Genomic DNA, 19,328 nt, shown 5'->3' with positions numbered 1-19,328 from the left:
TCTCCAGTTTACAGTGGGGATTCCCCAGTCCAGCAGAGAGCAGCTTCACTCCTGAATCCTTCAGGTCATTGTTACTCAGATCCAGCTCTCTCAGGTGTGAGGGGTTTGACCTCAGAGCTGAGACCAGAGAAGCACAGCCTTCCTCTGTGACTAGACAGCCTGACAACCTGCAAAGAGTCAAATCATATTAAAATCACACTGCTATTCTTTGGTGGTGAAAGTAGTGGCAGTATATTTTTTAACATATTCAGATACATCAGTGTCCTAAAACCTTCCATATCTATTCATAAATCAATGTATCATTATTATAAATGTTCATTATATTACTTGTAGAGATAGAAATGTATAGTACGAATATTTGAGTAGACTGACCAGACCAGTTTAAAAAGCAGTATCAGTCAAAATACAGACAGTGAGGTATCAGATTTAGATTGTATTGAGTATACAGTCCACACCATATCTATTTAGACAGTGAAGATAACATTTTAAATGTGGCTCTATACTACAACATTTTGGATTCAGATCAAATGTTTCATATGAGGTGACAGTATATAATGTCACCTTTTATTTGAGGATATTTTAATACATATCTGAAATGAAAGCACTTGTTGTCTCCAGTCCCCCCATTTGAAGAAGTCATAAGTATTCTGACCAATTCACTCATAGTATATTAAAGTAGTGAAAAAGTTAAACATTTGGTCCAATATTTCTTGAACGGAATGACTACATCAAGCTTGTGACTCAAACTCGTTGATAGCATTTGCAGTTTGTTTTGGTTGTGTTTTGGGTTTTGTTTTGACAAATTGTAACTGAAAGGTGGATGTTGACTGGAGTAATTTTCTTTATAAGTTAGTAGATAACATGTTTCTAAACACTACAAAATTAATCCAGATGATGCCATGATTAAGAAAAAGCATGAATGAATCATGAATAATAATGAGAGTGAAAGTAACAGAGGCTACAACAAAACATGCTAACCTCTCACCATTACCAATAACAGAGGATACAACAAACCATGCTAACCTCTCACCATTACCAATAACAGAGGCTACAACAAAACATGCTAACCTCTCACCATTACCAATAACAGAGGCTACAACAAAACATGCTAACCTCTCACCATTACCAATAACAGAGGCTACAACAAAACATGCTAACCTCTCACCATTACCAATAACAGAGGCTACAACAAAACATGCTAACCTGTCACCATTACCAATAACAGAGGCTACAACAAAACATGCTAACCTCTCACCATTACCAATAACAGAGGCTACAACAAAACATGCTAACCTCTCACCATTACCAATAACAGAGACTACAACAAAACATGCTAACCTCTCACCATTACCAATAACAGAGGGTACAACAAAACATGCTAACCTCTCACCATTACCAATAACAGAGGCTACAACAAAACATGCTAACCTCTCACCATTACCAATAACAGAGGCTACAACAAAACATGCTAACCTCTCACCATTACCAATAACAGAGGCTACAACAAAACATGCTAACCTCTAACCATTACCAATAACAGAGGCTACAACAAAACATGCTAACCTCTCACCATTACCAATAACAGAGCCTACAACAAAACATACTAACCTCTCACCATTAACCTCAAATAAAAGGTGACATTCTGGACAGTCACCTAATATGAAACATTGTATCTCAAATCCCAAATGCTGGAGCATAGCACCACATTTAAAACGGTAAGCTTCACTGTCCAAACACATATGGTGTGGACTATGTGTGCCTGGTAAACACATGTGGATCTGGTGAACAGTTATCACTTGTTGACCAACTACAGGAATACTGACCTCAGAGTCTCCAGTTTACAGTGGGGATTCCCCAGTTCAGCAGAGAGCAGCTTCACTCCTGAATCCTTCAGGTCATTGTTACTCAGATCCAGCTCTCTCAGGTGTGAGGGGTTTGACCTCAGAGCTGAGACCAGAGAAGCACAGCCTTCCTCTGTGACTAGACAGCCTGACAACCTGCAAAGAGTCAAATCATATTAAAATCACACTGCTATTCTTTGGTGGTGAAAGTAGTGGCAGTATATTTTTTTAACATATTCAGATACATCAGTGTCCTAAAACCTTCCATATCTATTCATAAATCAATGTATCATTATTATAAATGTTCATTATATTACTTGTAGAGATAGAAATGTATAGTATGAATATTTGAGTAGACTGACCAGACCAGTTTAAAAAGCAGTATCAGTCAAAATACAGACAGTGAGGTATCAGATTTAGATTGTATTGAGTATACAGTCCACACCATATCTATTTAGACAGTGAAGATAACATTTTAAATGTGGCTCTATACTACAACATTTTGGATTCAGATCAAATGTTTCATATGAGGTGACAGTATATAATGTCACCTTTTATTTGAGGATATTTTAATACATATCTGAAATGAAAGCACTTGTTGTCTCCAGTCCCCCCATTTGAAGAAGTCATAAGTATTCTGACCAATTCACTCATAGTATATTAAAGTAGTGAAAAAGTTAAACATTTGGTCCAATATTTCTTGAACGGAATGACTACATCAAGCTTGTGACTCAAACTCGTTGATAGCATTTGCAGTTTGTTTTGGTTGTGTTTTGGGTTTTGTTTTGACAAATTGTAACTGAAAGGTGGATGTTGACTGGAGTAATTTTCTTTATAAGTTAGTAGATAACATGTTTCTAAACACTACAAAATTAATCCAGATGATGCCATGATTAAGAAAAAGCATGAATGAATCATGAATAATAATGAGAGTGAAAGTAACAGAGGCTACAACAAAACATGCTAACCTCTCACCATTACCAATAACAGAGGATACAACAAACCATGCTAACCTCTCACCATTACCAATAACAGAGACTACAACAAACCATGCTAACCTCTCACCAATACCAATAACAGAGACTACAACAAAACATGCTAACCTCTCACCATTACCAATAACAGAGGCTACAACAAAACATGCTAACCTCTCACCATTACCAATAACAGAGGATACAACAAACCATGCTAACCTCTCACCATTACCAATAACAGAGGCTACAACAAAACATGCTAACCTCTCACCATTACCAATAACAGAGGCTACAACAAAACATGCTAACCTCTCACCATTACCAATAACAGAGGCTACAACAAAACATGCTAACCTCTCACCATTACCAATAACAGAGGCTACAACAAAACATGCTAACCTCTCACCATTACCAATAACAGAGGCTACAACAAAACATGCTAACCTCTCACCATTACCAATAACAGAGGCTACAACAAAACATGCTAACCTCTCACCATTACCAATAACAGAGGCTACAACAAAACATGCTAACCTCTCACCATTACCAATAACAGAGGCTACAACAAAACATACTAACCTCTCACCATTAACCTCAAATAAAAGGTGACATTCTGTACAGTCACCTAATATGAAACATTGTATCTCAAATCCAAAATGCTGGAGCATAGCAACAAATTTAAAACTGTAAGCTTCACTGTCCAAACACATATGGTGTGGACTATGTGTGTCTGGTAAACACATGTGGATCTGGTGAACAGTTATCACTTGTTGACCAACTACAGGAATACTGACCTCAGAGTCTCCAGTTTACAGTGGGGATTCCCCAGTCCAGCAGAGAGCAGCTTCACTCCTGAATCCTTCAGGTCATTGTAGCTCAGATCCAGCTCTCTCAGGTGTGAGGGGTTTGACTCCAGAGCTGAGACCAGAGAAGCACAGCCTTTCTCTGTGACTCCACAGCCTGACAGCCTGACAAAGAGATCATCATGACTTTACAAACACACACATTTAATGAGTAGTGTAGAAGGACAACGGCAGATGCATTTGGTTTATTCTCTCAAACAACATATAGATTCATCGTCCGTCAGCTAGAATTGTATGGTCATAATGTTATACTAATGTGAAAATCAATGCATTGATTTAATATGTTTTTCAATATAATATTATATACGTATAATAATGCATATTTTTCTCTAAACTGAATATTTCTTCCTAATGATTTGTTAAATATCATTTTATTTACTCACAGAGCAGCTCTGGAGGCTTTGACCACTGGCAGCAGCCTCAGAAGACCTTCCTCTGATCTGCAGAATTTCTTCAGGTCAAACACATCCAGCTCCTTTTCTGAAGTCAGCAACACAAAGACCAGAGCTGACCACTGTGCAGGTGACAGGTTGTCTTCTGAGAGACTACCTGAACTCAGGTAGCTTTGGATCTCCTCCACTAGAGAATGGTCATTCAGTTCATTCAGACAGTGGAACAGATTGATGCTCCTCTCTGGAGAGGGATTCTCCCTGATCTTCTCCTTGATGTACTTGACTGTCTCTTCATGGCTCTGTGAGCTGCTTCTTGTCTTTGTCAGTAGACCTCGTAAGTGCTTCTGATTGGACTCCAGTGAGAGGCCCAGAAGGAAGCGGAGGAAAAGGTCCAGGTTTCCCATCTCACTTTGTAAGGCTTTATCCACAGCACTCTTGTAGAAAGTAACTTTACGCCTTAGTCTGATCCTCGCAGAAAAGTTCCTGGACGTTGATTGCTGTTTGTCCATTAGATTCTCATTGTTGTTGTTGAATGAGAGGAACACATATACTGCAGCCAGAAACTCCTGAATGCTCAGATGCACGAAGCAGTACACCTTGTCCTGGTACAGCCCACATTGCTCTTTATAGAGCTGTGTGCACAATCCTGAGTACACTGAGGCGTCATTGACATCAATGCCAGCCTCTTTCAGGTCTTCTTCATAGAAAATCAGATTGCCATTCACAAGCTGTTGAAAAGCCAATTTTCCCAGTGACAGAATGCTCTCGTTATTCAAATGTGGACCTGTCTCTTCTTTCCCAAGATACTTTTCATTCTTCTGTTTGGTGTGAAACACCACAAGGTGTGTGTACATCCCAGTCAGAGTCTTGGGCATCTCTTCTCTCTTGTGTTTCAGCATGTGTTCAAGGACTGTTGCAGAAATCCAACAGAAGACTGGAATGTGGCACATGATGTGGAGGCTCCTTGATGTCTTTATGTGTGAGATGATTCTGCTGGCCAGGTCCTCATCACTGAATCTCTTCCTGAAGTACTCCTCCTTCTGTGGGTCATTGAACCCTCGTACCTCTGTCACCTGGTCAACACACCCTGAAGGGATCTTATTGGCTGCTGCAGGTCGGGTAGTTATCCAGAGGAGAGCAGAGGGAAGCAGATGTCCCTTGATGAGATTTGTCAGCAGAACATCCACTGAGGTTGACTCTGTGACGTCACAACAGATCTTGTTCTTCTGGAAGTCTAGGGGCAGTCGGCACTCATCCAGACCATCAAAGATGAACAGAACTTTGTACTTGTCGTAGTTGGAGATTCTTGATTGTTTGGTTTCCATTGAGAAGTGATTGAGAAGTTCAATGAAAGTGTGTTTGTCCTCTCTCATCAAATTCAGCTCCCGGAAAGGGAATGAAAATACAAATTGGACATCCTGATTTGCTTTTCCTTCAGCCCAGTCCAGAATAAACTTCTGCACAGAGACTGTTTTTCCAATGCCAGCGACTCCCTTTGTCAGCACAGTTCTGATGAGTTTGTCTTGTCCAGTTAAGGGTTTGAAGATGTCGTTACATTTGATTGCAGTCTCTGGTCTTGCTTGTTTCCTGGTTGTTGTCTCAATCTGTCTCAGCTCATGTTCATTATTGACCTCTCCTGTTCCACCCTCTGTGATGTAGAGCTCTGTGTAGATCTTATTGAGAAGTGTTGGGTTTCCTTGTTGAGCGATCCCCTCAAATACACATTGAAACTTCTTCTTTAGATTAGATTTGAGTTCACGCTGGCAAATCACAGCAAGCTCATCTGAATGAAGAAATAACACAGAGGATATTAATATTACGTCTGTTTTAATGCCCACAGTATTGTAGGACTGTTAGAAAGTTTGAAATTATAATAATTCATTCTCTGACTGTATAAATGTGTAAATGTTTTCATAATGCATTACAGACTGGTGTGACTGATTATATTATTATTGGTATTATTGATGGTATTATTAATGTTGTCTCTCTCTCTCTCTAAATTCATCACCACAACACATCCCTGCTGCTACTTGATGAGGTCACTAGGTGTTGTGTTAAGGCTGCTACAATATCATTGAGTTACACAGCTACTTTAGCTGTACTTTAGCTACAGCTTTTAAATGTTATAAAACATCATTCAACATGAGGCAGACAGATCTTACATTTCTCCAGTGTGTCAGCAAGCTCCTTCTGGTTCATTTTCCTCAGGACGTGCAGTGTGATCTTCAGAGCCCCCTCTCTGGCACTGCTCTCCTGCTTCTCATCTTCAGCATCCACCACTTCCTCATCCTGCTTCTGACTCTCAAAGCCTTCTGGGATTCTGGACTAAGAATCCTCTTGAACATCTTCAGCTCGTTCTTCACAAATGTAATAATATTATCTTCAAGCAACTGAAATAAATCAAGTAAATAAGTTAAGCAAGAGAAGAAATGCTTTCTCATTAACACATTAATGAATGATTGACAGATCAACTTTACTTGAGGTCAACAAAAACAAATGTACATAACAGGATCACATACACTGAATATGGAGGCCAGGTCTGTTTGATGACTCTGGGAAGACTGACCACTGAGAATACATGACTGTGATCTCTCCTGTTGGTTTCTGTAGACAAAACATGAGATTACATCTCCTCATCCAGGGAGTGAGTGAGTACGGACAGACAGACAGATAGACATAGACAGAAAGCAGGACAGACAGAGACAGAGACAGAGACAGACAGACAGACAGACAGACAGACAGACAGACAGACAGACAGACAGACAGACAGACAGACAGACAGACAGACAGACAGACAGACAGACAGACAGACAGACGAGACAGACAGACAGACAGACAGACAGACAGACAGACAGACAGACAGACAGACAGACAGACAGACAGACAGACAGACAGAGACAGGCAGACAAACAGAGACACAGACAGAAAGCAGGACAGACAGTCAGAGACAGACAAACAGACAAACAGACAGACAGACAGACAGACAGACACACAGACAGACAGACAGACAGACAGACAGACAGACAGACAGACAGACAGACAGACAGACAGACAGACAGACAGACAGACAGACAGACAGACAGACAGACAGACAGACAGACAGAGACAGAGACAGACAGAGACAGACACAGACAGACAGACACATACAGACAGAGAAAGACACACAGACAGAGACAGAGAGACAGACAGACCGTGATGGAATATTGTGTTTGTTTAATATTGTTTTAGGACTATGAAAATGGACAGAAGTATTAGCCTATGGATTATGAAAACAGCAAAAAGAAATGTGAAAATGGGAGAGGAGAAATGACTAGAGACAGTGTTGTTTAACTCACTGACCATGACCCATGAGTTCTTCTTACCTTTGTTCAGTAGAAAAGTCTCCCTCTCTAAAGTCTATAGGTTTATGCATAGACCGGTCACTCTTCATGGACACACAGCTGGGAACACGGGAGGCTGGTCTCTCCTGCTTGATTGGACTTCAACACAACAGAGACAAACATTACATCTCTCATCTACTCTGATCTCAGATGGGAAACATAAGAAGAATTTCATTCCAAAATGCTACATATCCATTTTCAGAAATGTTGGTAAATTAGCTTTTATTGTTTAAAGAAATTATTAAAGAGATTGGTGTGTTTTTTCACTATCTAATCATGACATGGGGTTGTTCAATGACAGACATGTATTTGTTTAAAATCTATCACTTAATGATTTCATTTCAGAGAGACAAATAATAATATTTTTTTACAAAATGCTATATATCTGCCTCACTCTCAACTGTGACCGACCGTTTCAATTTGGTCATATGTAGCAAAATTTGAAATTGTGTTTTTTACGATAGATAAAAGTAGATTCTCAGAGCTAGAACATTGTATATCATACACTATAGTTGAGGAACAATGGGGAAGTAATTCTGCTTTGAATGATGATAAACCCATTTAAATAAATAGTTGTTATATATATAATTAACTAAATAATTAACTAAATGTATGGTGTTTTTCATGTCAGTTTAATTGTTTATTATGCTATAAACATTTTATTTTATTTTAAGTGGTAAAAGGAAGAAAATGTTATATTTTGCAATTCTGAGTAATTACTTCTTTAGTAAGGAATTACATATTATTCAGTACTACTGCAGTTGCTACATAAATCCAATAGATGGCAGCATAAGACCACAAATTATATTTCAGAAGATTAGTTTAGTTTTCTCCCTGGATACACCACCACTCCCCCTCACAGGAAAACTCCTGTCTGAGCTTCTTTCTGTCCCTTTACACACTGCTAACGCAAGAGGAGAGACTGAAAAAGCATTTAACAGATTACTGTGAAGTAATATAATGAGGATTCATGTTTATTATTACCTGTTTTTATGCTCATGTTTTAAATACACTTCATTAATATAACGATTATCAATAAGTCTCAACATTAATTTAGTCACCTCTAGTTGAGAAAAATGTATTTTCCAGATACATTCATTGTCAAATTCATCAACCAGCATCGAGCCACTCTGCCTTCTCTCTCTAGTAGTCAACTCAGCCCCGGTAAAAAGCTGGTGTCGTCACTCTACCTTCTCTCTCTAGTAGTCAACTCAGCCCCGGTAAAAAGCTGGTGTCGTCACTCTGCCTTCTCTCTCTAGTAGTCAACTCAGCCCCGGTAAAAAGCTGGTGTCGTCACTCTGCCTTCTCTCTCTAGTAGTCAACTCAGCCCCGGTAAAAAGCTGGTGTCGTCACTCTGCCTTCTCTCTCTAGTAGTCAACTCAGCCCCGGTAAAAAGCTGGTGTCGTCACTCTGCCTTCTCTCTCTAGTAGTCAACTCAGCCCCGGTAAAAAGCTGGTGTCGTCACTCTGCCTTCTCTCTCTAGTAGTCAACTCAGCCCCGGTAAAAAGCTGGTGTCGTCACTCTGCCTTCTCTCTCTAGTAGTCAACTCAGCCCCGGTAAAAAGCTGGTGTTGTCACTCTGCCTTCTCCAGGGGCATGTTGAGATAAATGTACTAACCGGGAGGGTTGAATGATGTAATTTATTGGCGGGCTGGATGATGCACTCTTGTCTTTTCTATTCCGAGGTTGTTTACTCGCAATATCAGTTATTAAGATGACTTTTTATAATGCATGTATACTGAGGTTGAGGTTCTGACTAGCGATTATTTACCCGGGGTTCAATACCTGCTATAGTCACTATTATTTTGCTCTCCCAAAAGCAACACAGCCCTAATACGAGATATATAGCTAACTAAAGTAATGAGTGACCGTTTTAGAAAATCATGGGACATGCTATTTTATGTCAATCATATTGCTGCTTGTAGCCTATAACTGATGCTTTGTGGTCTTATGCTGCCATCTATTGGAAATATTTAGCAATTAAAAGTTATAAAACACATTCAGACGTTGGTGAGGCAGCTGAGAATAAAAAAAAAATGGAATGTGTTCAGCCTATTGAGGCGCCCGAAAATAATATTCAAAAGATTGGTCCTTGGATACAGAGGGGTTAAACACTAAAGTTACCATCCATCTAGTGAAGAGAGGAGAACCGGACAGAGGTAGCCAGCATCCGTCAACGAGAGAGGGAGGATAGGATAACTAGGATGCTGCTGGTAGAGTAGCTAGCTAGCTTACCTAGCTGTACCGAATAGCTAGGATAACTAGGATGCTGCTGGTAGAGTAGCTAGCTAGCTTACCTAGCTGTACCGACTATCTTGGATAACTAGGATGCTGCTGGTAGAGTAGCTAGCTAGCTTACCTAGCTGTACCGACTAGCTAGGATAACTAGGATGCTGCTGGTAGAGTAGCTAGCTATCTTACCTAGCAGTACCGACTAGCTAGGATAACTAGGATGCTGCTGGTAGCTTACCCAGCTGTACCGGCTAGCTAGGATAACTAGGATGCTGCTGGTAGAGTAGCTAGCTAGCTTACCTAGCTGTACCGACTAGCTAGGATAACTAGGATGCTGCTGGTAGAGTAGCTAGCTTGCTTACCTAGCTGTACCGACTAGCTAGGATAACTAGGGTGCTGCTGGTAGAGTAGCTAGCTTGCTTACCTAGCTGTACCGACTAGCTAGGATAACTAGGATGCTGCTGGTAGAGTAGCTAGCTTGCTTACCTAGCTGTACCGACTAGCTAGGATAACTAGGGTGCTGCTGGTAGAGTAGCTAGCTTGCTTACCTAGCTGTACCGACTAGCTAGGATAACTAGGGTGCTGCTGGTAAAGTAGCTAGCTAGCTTACCTAGCTGTACCGACTAGCTTGGCTAGCTAGCAGGACGTTTGTCTGTCGTTTGTCTCGATGATGATGACGAATCCGGTGAACCACAAAATGAAACAAGGATAGGGAGTGAAAAGGATCTGGCTACACTCATACTGTCCCTGACCGTAAAGCAAAAAGCTAATTGAACAATAAACTTCGGCGTCTCAACACTGTAGTGAACTCCATCGTTATTCCCCAAGATCACCTCAGCCCACTCTGCGCGTAACCGGGACAATATGCTTGGCGCCACACCGTACGGGGACGCGGACAGTTCTGTACGGGGACGGGGACAGTTCCAGAACGCGGACATGAGCAGTGCCACACAATCAACTAAACCCAGTCTTTACAGTGGGTTACATTAGTAATATTCATTTTTCTTTATGTTAAACAAACATTTATTATAACAATATTTTGAGATGTGGGCGATTATCCACAAAGCGTCTCAGAGTAGAAAATTGGTTGTATAAGTGCTGAGAATAAAGCCATTTTACACTTATGTGTATAAATTAAAGCTGTGCATGAAGTCTCTAGTCCCACCTAGTCGGCAGATATTTAGGACACCTCGTGAGCTGTCCTAAGTAGTTAAGAGTTAACAGCAGGTGTCTTGATAATACTATAGAATAATGCAGCGAGTCAGTGGTTCCTGCACCACATGTAAATACTTTGGAGTAGTAAAAATAATGTTTTAGATTTCTATATGATCAATCCATTAATAATATAGACCTACTTGCAACAGAATGTCTTGTGCTTTTGGCAATGATTTATGTATAATATTTATGTATCACAAGTGATACCATGTATGTCTGCATAGCATTTTGTCTTCATTTTGGCAGATTAACTCATGCTTATTTCTGAAGATTAACTCTGGTTTTTACCCAGCGGCTAAGGAGTTGGAGCTGTGGCAGGAGTTGGACCTGTGGCTGGTTTGAATCCCGGTCCGGGCGCTGGAAAAAACAGGTGGAATTGATCTGACCACTGGAGGGCTGCTGGGTTCACATCCTCAAAACATGAACCTTTTGTTGATCATAACTCGAGAGGTTCTTCTTCACTGAACCCAAAAATATATATAACTTTTTGTGATTCCATATATTAAGGAAGTGATAGAAGCCTTTTTGGTTCTATAAGGAACCTTCTTTTCTAAGAGTGTAAAATAATAAACACGTTTTCATTTGATTATTTAATTATCTACATCATGTTATTTCAAGTTATCCCTTTGGAGCGCAACATCACGTTGTTAAAAAATTATCCTAAATTGGGCGTGGCTTTAAAATGGGCAATTGAAGGCATCTAGGGTGTTCCAGCTAGACAATGGATGTATAGCGTTTTGCAATAAAAATACACATTATACACAATCTAAAGCTATTAATTAAAAATCTGAGAACAGTAATATTGAAGGTACCCATTAGCAACCATTTCTGATTAAATAACAAATGTGAACATTTTTGGAAATATCATTTTTGAAATAAACTATTAATAATTCTTAAACAAAATTGTCATCTCACCTCTTAGATTTGGTGTCATGTTCCCCAGAGAGACTCATTTTAGAGACAGGGTACCCCTCCTGTCTCTCCCCAGAGAGACTCATTTTAGAGAACTGACCCCTAAACAGAGATCCAGCATATTGATTGTGGTTAACACAGTGACAACTAAACAGAGATCCAGCATATTGGTTGTGGTTAACACAGTGACAACTAAACAGAGATCCAGCATGTTGGTTGTGGTTAACACAGTGACAACTAAAACAGAGATCCAGCATGTTGGTTGTGGTTAACACAGTGACAACTAAACAGAGATCCAGCATGTTGGTTGTGGTTAACACAGTGACAACTAAACAGAGATCCAGCATGTTGGTTGTGGTTAACACAGTGACAACTAAACAGAGATCCAGCATATTGATTGTGGTTAACACAGTGACAACTAAACAGAGATCCAGCATGTTGGTTGTGGTTAACACAGTGACAACTAAACAGAGATCCAGCATGTTGGTTGTGGTTAACACAGTGACAACTAATTATTGATTATCAATTGTTCACATTTCTTAATGATCTCTTTGAGAAATAAAACATTACCTAACAGACATAGAAACAGTCAGGTGATTTAAAGCATCACATGAACATGTTGTTGTGACATTTCATCTCCATGGTAACTGTCAATAATAATAATAAGTTACTGTTTGTTAAGGTAGTTATAGACAGAACAACAACAATAACAATAATAATAATAATAATAATAATAATAATAATAATAATAATAAGTCACTGTTTGTTAAGGTAGTTATAGACAGAACAACAACAATAACAATAATAATAATAATAATAATAATAATAATAATTCACTGTTTGTTAAGGTAGTTATAGACAGAACAACAATAATAATAATAATAATAATAATAATAATAATAATAATAATTCACTGTTTGTTAAGGTAGTTATAGACAGAACAACAACAATAACAATAATAATAATAATAATAATAATAATTCACTGTTTGTTAAGGTAGTTATAGACAGAACAACAACAATAACAATAATAATAATAATAATAATAATAATAATTCACTGTTTGTTAAGGTAGTTATAGACAGTACAGCAACAGTAACAACAATAATAATAATAATAATAATAATAATAATTCACTGTTTGTTAATAAGGTAGTTATAGACAGTTGTCATAGGGTTGAGACCAAGACGCAGCGGGAAAATGTACAGGAGTAAACTGTTTCCAAACACTGTACAACATGGACTAAACGGTTTCTCTGGCCAAACGTTTTGCTACGGTGGGCACTAATGAATACACACAACCTGTTTTGAGGAAGTGTAATTTGTGGTTAGGCTTTCCACAATACTTATTTATATCTAGCTTGCATCATAGTACACCCTTCAGGCTACGTTCAGGTTTCAGCATCAGGCAGGTATAAACATTCATTAGTGCCCACCGTAGCAAAACGTTTGGCCAGAGAAACCGTTTAGTCCATGTTGTACAGTGTTTGGAGTAAACTGTTTCCATCTGGCCCATAGAGACTAAAGGACTATACACACAACTGTATAGCCACTGTACTGTATATCAACTGTATAGCCACTGTACTGTATATCAACTGTATATCCACTGTACTGTATATCAACTGTATATCCACTGTACTGTATATCAACTGTATATCCACTGTACTGTATATAAACTGTATAGCCACTGTACTGTATATAAACTGTATATCCACTGTACTGTATATCAACTGTATATCCACTGTACTGTATATAAACTGTATAGCCACTGTACTGTATATAAACTGTATAGCCACTGTACTGTATATCAACTGTATATCAACTGTATATCCACTGTACTGTATATCAACTGTATAGCCACTGTACTGTATATCAACTGTATTTCCACTGTACTGTATATAACTGTATATCCACTGTACTGTATATCAACTGTACTGTATATAACTGTATATCCACTGTACTGTATATAACTGTATATCCACTGTACTGTATATCAACTGTATTTCTACTGTACTGTATATCAACTGTATATCCACTGTACTGTATATCAACTGTATAGCCACTGTACTGTATATAAACTGTATAGCCACTGTACTGTATATCAACTGTATATCCACTGTACTGTATATCAACTGTATAGCCACTGTACTGTATATCAACTGTATTTCCACTGTACTGTATATAACTGTATATCCACTGTACTGTATATCAACTGTACTGTATATAACTGTATATCCACTGTACTGTATATAACTGTATATCCACTGTACTGTATATCAACTGTATTTCCACTGTACTGTATATAACTGTATAGCCACTGTACTGTATATCCACTGTACTGTATATAACTGTATATCCACTGTACTGTATATCCACTGTTCATTCTCTTATAGCTCTACTCCCACTCTACCTAGTTGTGTATAATGTTGTAGGGAATCTTTGTGTAAACTATTCTGTCTGTATTCTGTCACTAAATGTTGTCTATCACTATCAGCACCATATCACCATGGTAAATGATGTGTACAGATAAAATATCTTAAAAGAGATTTCCTGCAAATGTAAAACTTGTTGTGTATTTGAGGTTTAAAAAGGCTCACAACCAGAACATGTCAAGTCATTGAGATATTTCCTGTTCTGCTGAGAGCAGCTTCCTGATGACTAGCACTCTGTATATTCTGATGGATGAGGCCTAAGATGGAATGTGAAGCTAACTGAAGCTGGCTAGCTTTAGAAAACCAGTATATCTAGCTTGCATCATATTACACCCCTCAGGCTACGTTCAGGTTTCAGCATCAGGCAGGTATAAACAGCCAAGTTGTAGACTACAATCTGGGTTGTATTCATTAGTTTACTCCACAGACAACAGTTTTAAAATGCTGCATAAAAAGTTTACTCCAATCACTGTACAACGTGGACCAAATGGTTTCTCTGGCCAAACGTTTTGCTACGGTGGGCACTAATGAATACACACAACCTGTTCTGAGGAAGTGTAATTTGTTGTTAGGCTTTCCACAATACTTATTTGTCTCTCTTTCACACAACATACCTTCCTGAGTGAAAAGCATTAACAGTTGATTAGAAAGAGAAAATGTTTGTCTGTTGCTTGTTGTGTTTTAAGGCTGTTTGAGAAGACAAGTCTATAGACCTATGACAGGGTACACTCTTAGAATAAAGGGTTCCAAACGGGTCCTCCGACTGTCCCCATAGGAGAACGCTTTTGGGTTCCAGGTAGAACCCTCTGTGGAAAGAGTTCTGTATGGAACACAAAAGGGTTCTACAAAGCCAGAAGTGTTCTACCTAGTACCAAAAAGGGTTCTACAAAGGGTTATCCTATGGGGACAGCCAAAGAACCCTTTTAGATTCTAGATAGTGTAGGAGCGATCACCCTGGGGCACACAGATGGGCACAGAACGAATTCACCCCACACATCTAATTTATATCCAAAACATTTTAAGGAGAGTAGGACTGTTATAACACTGTCCACCAAAAATATCATCAACTATATTAATACACATAAAAATATCATCAACTATATGAATACACATAACAATATCATCAACTATATTAATACACATAACAATATCATCAACTATATTAATACACATAACAATATCATCAACTATATTAATACACATAACAATATCATCAACTATATTAATACACATAACAATATCACCAACTATATGAAAACACATAACAATATCATCAACTATATTAATACACACAACAATCGTTGTCTTACCTTTTATCTCTCAATAGAAACAGAGTCTGAATGATCATTCGGTCGTCGAAAGTTACTTTCGTTTGCTCTGCTCATTTACATATCAGGTTCTACCTGTTCTCTCTGCCACTCCCTCTCTCTTTACAGCTCTTACAATGTGCCTTGGAATACATTCTACAACTGTCTGGAAGTCTATTGGAGGGATGTGACACCATTCTTCCACAAGAAAATCCATCATTTGGTGTTTTGTTGACGGTGGTGTTCTATTGTGTTGAGACCTGGTGACTGAGACGGCCATGGCATATTGTGAAACATCAGCGAGTGCAGCAGTCTTCATCACTGAAGCTCCTGCCAATCGTGCCCCAACAAGCTCTTCCCGAGCAGGGTCGCAGTCTCTGCTGGTTGCAGCTCCTCTCTCCCCAGGGGTAGCAGCTCCTCTCTCCCCAGGGGTAGCAGCTCCTCCCTCCACAGGGGTAGCAGTTCCGTGCTCCCCAGGGGTAGCAGTTCCTCTCTCCCCAGCGGTAGCAACTCCTCTCTTCCCAGGGGTAGCAGCTCATCTCGGCCCAGGGGTAGCAGCTCCTCTCTATCCCCAGGGGTTGCAGCTCCTCTCTCCCCAGGGGTAGCAGCTCCTCTCTCCCCAGGGGTAGCAGCTCCTCTCACCCCAGGGGTAGCAGCCCCTCTCGCCCCAGGGGTAGCAGCTCCTCTCTCCCCAGGGGTAGCAGCTCCTCTCTCCCCAGGGGTAGAAACTCCTCTCTCACCCCAGGGGTGGCAGCACCTCTCTCCCCAGGGGTAGCAACTCCTCTCTCCCCAGGGTAGCAGCTCCTCTCTCCCCGGGGGTAGCAGCTCCTCTCTCCCCGGGGGTAGCAGCTCCTCTCTCCCCAGGAGTAGCAGCTCCTCTCTCCCCAGGGGTAGCAGCTCCTCTCTCCCCAGGGGTAGCAGCGCCTCTCTCTCCCCAGGGGTAGCAGCTCCTCTCTCACCCCAGGGGTAGCAGCTTCTCTCTCCCCTAGGATGTGAAGACATTGATGGCTTAGCCCATAGCCAGTAGGGGAGAATTTCAACAGCTAAAACCATGAATACAATACCAGTGTATTGCCAAAAATCACTCAAGAACTTCAAACATAGACTCTGACCTGTCTAATGAGCCAAACTGATTAAAGTATCTCTCTCTCTCTCTCTCTCTCTCTCTCTCTCTCTCTCTCTCTCTCTCTCTCTCTCTCTCTCTCTCTCTCTCTCTCTCTCTCTCTCTCTCTCTCTCTCTCTCTCTCTCTCTCTCTCTCTCTCTCTCTCTCTCACACACACACACACACACATTTACAGACTCACAAACAGTGCAGTAATTAGAACCCCTATAGCAGCTGTAAGTAATAGTCTACTGTACACTCCCCTCCTGTGCCTCTCTCCATCACTTTCTCTGTGTTGTCTGTTGCTGTTTCTGTGTCTTGTCTGGTGTCTCTCTCCATCATATCCTTTTCTTCTGTTACTGTCTCTGTGTCTTGTCTGGTGTCTCTCTCCATCACCAGAATAATTGGTGAGGGTTAGGCCTACTACAATACAACATTCAAAACATGAAAACACAACTACATATCTAGCCTGTTCAACCTCTCTTTCGTATCGTCTGAGATCGCTAAAGACTGGAAAGATGCCGCGGTCATCCCCCTCTTCAAAGGGGGTGACACTCCAGACCCTAACTGTTAAAGACCTATATCTATCCTACCCTGCCTTTCTAAAGTCTTCGAAAGCCAAGTTAATAAACAGATCACCGACCATCTCGAATCCCACCGTACCTTCTCCGCTATGCAATCTGGTTTCAGAGCTGGTCATGGGTGCACCTCAGCCACGCTCAAGGTCCTTAACAATATCATAACCGCCATTGATAAAAGACAATGCTGTGCAGCCGTCTTCATCGACCTGGCCAAGGCTTTCGACTCTGTCAATCACCGCATTCTTATGAGCAGACTCAACAGCCTTGGTTTCTCAAATGACTGCCTCGCCTGGTTCACCAACTACTTCTCAGATAGAGTTCAGTGTGTCAAATCGAAGGGCCTGTTGTCCGGACCTCTGGCGGTCTCTATGGGGGTGTAACAGGGTTCAATTCTCGGGCCAACTATTTTCTCTATATACATCAATGATGTCACTCTTGCTGCTGGTGATTCTCTGATCCACCTCAATGAAGATGACACCATTCTGTATACTTCTGGCCCTTCTTTGGACACTGTGTTAACAAACCTCCAAACGACCTTCAATGCCATACAACTCTCCTTCCGTGGCTTCCAACTGCTCTTAAATGCAAGTTAAACTAAATGCATGCTTTTCAACCAATCGCTGCCCGCACCTGCCCGCCCGTCAAGCATCACTACTCCGGACGGTTCTGACTTAGAATATGTGGACAACTACAAATACCTAGGTGTCTGGTTAGACTGTAAACTCTCCTTCCAGACTCACGTTAAGAATCTCCAATCCAAAATTAAACCTGGAATCGGCTTCCTATTTCACAACAAAGCATCCTTCCCTCATGCTGCCAAACATACCCTTGTAAAACTGACTATCCTACCGATCCTTGACTTCGGCGATGTCATTTACAAAATAACCTCCAACACTCTACTCAGCAAATTGGATGTAGTCTATCACAGTGCCATCCATTTTGTCACCAAAGCCCGATATACTACCCATTACTGCGACCTGTATGCTCTCGTTGGCTAGCCCTCGCTTCATATTCGTCGCCAAACCCACTGGCTCCAGGTCATCTATAAGCCTTTGCTAGGTAAAGCCATGCCTTATCTCAGCTCACTGGTCACAATAGCAGCACCCACCCATAGCACGCGCTCCAGCAGGAATATTACACTGGTCACCCCCAAAGCAAATTCCTCATTTGGCCACCTCTCCTTCCAGTTCCCTGCTGCCAATGACTGGAACGAACTGCAAAAATCACTGAAGCTGGAGACTTATATCTCCCTCATTAACTTCAAGCATCAGCTGTCAGAGCAGCTTACCGATCATTGCACCTGTACATAGCCCATCGGTAAATTGCCCAACCAACTACTTCATCCCCATTTTGTTATTTTTTTATCCTTTGCACCCCAGTATCTCTACTTGCACATTCATCTTCTGCACATCTATCAATCCAGTGTTTAATTGCGAAATTGTAATTATTTCTCCACTCTGGCCTATTTATTGCCTTACCTCCCTAATCTTACTACATTTGCACACACTGTATATAGACTTTTCTATTGTGTTATTGACTGTACGTTTGTTTATTTTCATAAACTTCGTCGTCTGAAGAGGAAAAATCATCGGACCAATATGCAGCGGGTATATTGCTCATCTTCGTATTTATTGAAGGTAAAACAGACTCAAACAAAATAACGACGATAACAGTCCAGTAAGGTGTGTAACAGTGTAGGTTCCGTCCCTTGCAAACCCTACTTCAGGTCTCAGAGCGAGTGACGTCATCGATTGAAACGCTATTAGCGCGCACCACCGCTAACTACTAGCCATTTCACATCGGTTACAGGTGCACAGACTAAACCGGAAACAACCACCCACAAACACAAGTGAAAACAAACACAGTAAATATGGCCTCCAATTAGAGACAACAACCACCAGCTGCCTCTAATTGGAGGTCATTGAAAAAAACACAACATAGAAAGAGAAACCTAGAATAAACATAGAAATAGAAAATATAGAACATACATCAAAACCTCGAAACCCACATACAAACACCCCCTGCCATGCCCTGACCAAATTACAATAACAAATAACCCCTTTTACTGGTCAGGACGTGACATTTATCCCATGTGTAAC

At 40.5% G+C, this 19,328-nt stretch overlaps 1 long non-coding RNA gene across 1 annotated transcript; it reads right to left on the bottom strand.

Annotated features, from left to right (window-relative positions):
• Nucleotides 1-7,489: 7,489 nt before the first annotated feature.
• On the bottom strand, nucleotides 7,490-15,595 carry LOC123726713 (uncharacterized). Its single transcript, XR_006758836.1, has 3 exons — nucleotides 15,549-15,595; nucleotides 11,812-11,910; nucleotides 7,490-7,549 (listed from the first exon to the last, which is right to left on the bottom strand). It is a non-coding gene; the product is annotated as an uncharacterized lncRNA (long non-coding RNA).
• Nucleotides 15,596-19,328: the final 3,733 nt, after the last annotated feature.

The sequence above is a fragment of the Salmo salar genome, chromosome ssa01 (assembly GCF_905237065.1).
Source record: "Salmo salar chromosome ssa01, Ssal_v3.1, whole genome shotgun sequence".
In the NCBI taxonomy this organism is placed as follows: Eukaryota; Metazoa; Chordata; class Actinopteri; order Salmoniformes; family Salmonidae; genus Salmo; species Salmo salar.
The sequence above is the reverse complement of the archived record's forward strand: the minus strand, read 5'-3'. Positions and strand labels throughout refer to the sequence as shown.